Source organism: Triticum urartu, chromosome 7 (genome assembly GCF_003073215.2).
Source record: "Triticum urartu cultivar G1812 chromosome 7, Tu2.1, whole genome shotgun sequence".
Taxonomy (NCBI): Eukaryota; Viridiplantae; Streptophyta; class Magnoliopsida; order Poales; family Poaceae; genus Triticum; species Triticum urartu.
Window position 1 is genome coordinate 74,820,478 of NC_053028.1, and position 4,441 is coordinate 74,824,918.

General features: G+C 47.4%; 2 non-coding genes and 1 pseudogene across 2 annotated transcripts; all 3 read left to right on the forward strand.

Annotated features, from left to right (window-relative positions):
* The first annotated feature begins 644 nt into the window (after positions 1 to 644).
* On the forward strand, positions 645 to 741 carry LOC125526109. The gene has a single exon (XR_007291569.1). It is a non-coding gene; the product is annotated as a small nucleolar RNA R64/Z200 family (small nucleolar RNA).
* An 84-nt stretch (positions 742 to 825) lies between these two features.
* LOC125526100 lies at positions 826 to 910 on the forward strand. The gene has a single exon (XR_007291562.1). It is a non-coding gene; the product is annotated as a small nucleolar RNA Z199 (small nucleolar RNA).
* A 174-nt stretch (positions 911 to 1,084) lies between these two features.
* LOC125526105 lies at positions 1,085 to 1,163 on the forward strand (annotated as a pseudogene).
* Positions 1,164 to 4,441: the final 3,278 nt, after the last annotated feature.

The following is a 4,441-nucleotide window of genomic DNA, read 5'->3' on the forward strand; positions in this document are numbered from 1 at the left end:
TGGTTTCTGCTTAACCCATGTGCAGAGGACGTGTACAAGAATCTGAAGAAGAACGGCAGCGGGGGGCAGGAGCCGGAGGCGACCGGCGTGACGCCGGCTGTGTACGGCGGCGACCACAAGCTCTCCGATGAGTCGGCTCCATCTTCTAGCCCTAGCGCCCTATTTTCTGCTCCTATATTATGCTCTGTTGGTTTAGAACACTGGCAGCAGTAGCCTACCATGTATATGTACTAAACAGCAGGATTTCAATCACCTTTTGTACACTAGCAGCTTGCTTACACAGTTGTCACATTTGCTTGTGGTAGCCATTATGTGGCTGAATAATGTCTGTGTCTACTAATCATCAGTTAATAGCATTTGGCTTCTTTGTGATGGTCTGGGACTATTTTATGGTGATGTGGATATACTTTCTGATTTAAAGTTACTAATATGTGGTCTGGTGTCATATTATGGTATAATATTCTTTGTTTTGACTCTTTCTCTGGTGCAAGGAAAGTTGTGAGTAGACATCAACGATGCCTACTTGCTTGGCTGCTACAGTGATGCATGCGTCGGTCAAGCAAGCACACATGCATATACGTACATGTTGGGATAGTAGCAGATATTCCCTCTGTTCCTACTATATGCCTACTTGCTTGGTTTGCAAAATGCTGTGGTGAATCATGAAATCTACAACGTATGTCAGACTTTAGAGATGCCATTTGGCATTGATGAGAAGATATTTCATATTCTGAGCAATAATGTTTGCATTTCATAACGATAGTTGCCAAACTATAAATTGTTATAGCCTTTTTTCTTGCTGTCCATGCATGCTTATATGTTTGAGGGTCAAGTGATGAGGAATAAACCATCAACAATATGATGGAGCTATGCTGCTTTGATTCTTAGTATTTAAGTCTCTGATGATACCTCAACACCCTGATATGTTTGTGGCTTTCTATGATGTCCACATACTGAAGGAAGTCCTACTATCTTCACAACAAATATAATTTTTCTTGAACGAGTTTATAAATTGAACTATCTCCACAACAAAGATACTTACCATTTGTAGTTCCAATCTAAAATGTTGCCCGATTTCATTTGTGGTTCAAGTGATGATGAGAAACTGCAACAACATGACAGGAGTTACCTTGCTGTGATTCGTAGTTTAAAGTCTGATGATTTCTTACCTTCAATTAACCGTTGTCTTGTGAAATGCGCTCACGTTCTTGTTTTCTTATGAATTGCTTGATGCAATTTCTAAGTCTGGTGTTCTTGAATAAATTGCAGCAATATGACAGGACCATGTTTTGTACTAGTTTTCTGTTTGATTTCTCTATCCAAAATTTTCCTTTGCCTTCTGTTTTGCAATCTTGTTTCACTTGTCTTCTCTGACTTCTACCATGATCATTTCCGAATGTGTTGTCTTAACTACCAATGATCACTTCTTTTGATCATGATCATGGCTGTTACCTCACCATGCCATTTACTAGCTATTACCATCAAGGAAACTCGAAGTATTTAATAACCAGAAAGCTTATGGTTTGGTCGGATTAAGGATGTAAAGAAAACAAATTTTGTCGCTATTGAGAATTGTATTTGTTGTTGACAATGCTGCGTACATAGAATACCTAATTGTCTTATGTAACTTAATTTCCTTGCATTTTCAACTCTGATTTTGAACGACTAAAGTTACTCCCATGAACAATTTTGCTAAACATTTATCACATCTTGGATCTGCTCTACTGCTTACATTAGTGTTGCCATTCAAGTTGTTTGGTTCTGGTCTCACCAGCAGTACAATCTAATGCTGCTTTATGTTCACTCTCTTACAGGAGCTCCCTGCCTATTCTTTCTGGAGTGTGAAGCCGTGAAGCCAAGCAAGCTGTGAAGCCCTATTTAGCAAAGAGTTTTTGATCTGTCTGACTGTAAATTGTAATATTGTAACAGATTGGAAAAGACTAATGTAGTGTTATTTGATGAATTATATTTGTTCTGTCCTATTTGAAATAGTGATTGTGTATGTTAAAAATATATGAAATGGAAACATGACCAGCGGGACCAATTTATGTCCCACTTATGAATATAATCTGAGAAATTCTGAAATTTTTGACATGTGGGACCACCATCTGACTAGTGGGACCAGCTCTAAAATAAATGATTGAAACATAGAAAATCAATTGATGGTAAGAAGGCCACGGCCCAACAATAAAAAAGGCTACAATAATGGGCTTGGCCCATGAACCCAATCAAAATTTGATGGAAAAAAACACAAATAGGCTAAATTAATGGACTCGGCCCATGTAAAATGCCGAATCGGACCGGGCTGAATCTTGTGCCACATCAGCTTGCCATGCTGGATGCCTACGTGGCCTGGGGAGATTGCTAGTGACCAAAACGCCACAGTAGATATATTTTGGTCATAAACGTCTACGACCTTCTCACAGAGAAGGTCGCTATAGTCAGTTTACGACCGCCAGCTTTTGACCTTCTGTTTTTGGTCACAAAAAGGTCGTAAATGGAAATTTGTGACCTTTCAGTGACCAATAGTTAAGGTCACAAGTTGACATATTTCTTGTAGTGTCTTGGCGGACTGAACCTTCTGGATCACCGCACTCATAATAGTGCGGCGCTCCTCGTCGATGGAGGCGCCGTTAAGCACCTCCAGCAAATTGTCCGGCGCCTCCGGTTGGACGGAGGTCACCGGCTTGGTAGGCTTGCTCCTCTTGGAAGGAGGCTGCCTGCCGGAGTCCGGAACCGTTGAAGGTTCCGGCGCGGTGTCCGGCTCAAAGACGGACTTGGAGCCCTTGGGGGTTCTATCCCCTTTACGCCTGGAGTCCGGGAGGTCGCCTTGCGGTGCCTCCAGGACAACCTCCTCCTGGCTTGGAACCTGTTGGGACAACACCTCGGCGTCGTCCGTAGGGCGGGGGGAGGTAGCCGTCGGAAGCGAATTCACATCCGACGAATCCAGGGAACCGCTCGACGACACATCGAGCCGGTCTTTGGGTGGACTGCATAATCATGTTCGACATAAGGAAAAGTTGTGCAATGAAGGAATACTATGAATCACTCTGGTATCCGTATACTTACGATTTCGCCAGGGGCTTGGCCCTGAGTGGCCACACCTCTTCACCGTCGTCGTCGTTGGTGTAGTAGTCCGGAGGAAGGGTGTTCCCCTTCTTAGACCCTTCGGCCTCCCCAGTTGGGGCGGCCTTCCTTTTCTTCCCTCCCCCCACTGGAGGGGGAGAGGTCTCTTCTTGCTCCTCCTCATCTTCACGGGAGGAGTGCGTCTCGGAGTCGTCGGATGATGAATCCGACACCACCAGGCGCCGGGCACTCTTTCGAGTCCCCTTGGCCTTCTTCTTGGCCTTCTTCTCCGGCACCACATAGGGTGCCGGAACTAGCAGCCCCGTCAAACGGGCGTCCGCTGGGTCTTCGGGCAAAGGAGCCGGACAGTTAATCCGTCCGGACGTCTCCTGCCAATCCTGTCAGAGGTAAGGGAGCTTAGATCCCGCATAGAGTCAAACTATGAAAAACTAATACCCTGTAAAAGGTAAAAACAGCTTACCGCACTAGCGTGACCCTGCGTGCTGAATCCGCGGTCCTCGGTAGCGGATGCAGGAGCCTCGACGCCCTTGAAAAGTGCCTTCCAGGAATCTTCGTACGTCGTGTCGAAGAGCCTGCTCAGAGTTCGGTGCTGCGCCGGGTCGAACTCCCACAGGTTGAAAGCCCATTATTGACACGGGAGGATCCGGCGGATGAGCATAACCTAGAATACGTTGACAAGTTTGAGCTTCTTGTCCACCAGGGTTTGGACGCATGTTTGGAGTCCGGTCAGCTCTCCTTTTTTACCCCACGACAGGCCCGTCTCTTTCCAGGAGGTGAGCCGCCTAGGGGGTCCGGATCGGAACTCGGGGGCTGCGACCCATTCAGGGTCGCGCGGCTCGGTGATGTAAAACCACCCCGATTGCCACCCCTTTAGGGTCTCCACAAAGGAGCCCTCGAGCCATAGGACGTTGGGCATCTTGCCCACCATGGCGCCTCCGCACTCCGCCTGGTTGCCGCGCACCACCTTTGGCTTGACATTGAAAGTCTTGAGCCATAGGCCGAAATGGGGGCCGATGCAAAGGAAAGCCTCGCACACAACAATAAACGCCGAGATGTTGAGGACGAAGTTCGGGGCCAGATCGTGGAAATCCAGGCCATAGTAGAACATGAGCCCCCGAACAAATGGGTGGAGAGGGAAGCCCAGTCCGCGGAGGAAATGGGGGAGGAACACCACCCTCTCATGGGGCCCGGGGGTGGGGATGAGCCGCCCCTCTTCGGGAAGCCGGTGCGTGATGTCGTTGGACAAGTATCCGACCTTCCTTAGCCTTTTGATGTGTCCCTCCGTGACGGAGGAGACCATCCACTTGCCTCCCGCTCTAGACATGGCTGGAGAAGGTCGAGGTGGGAAGTGCGG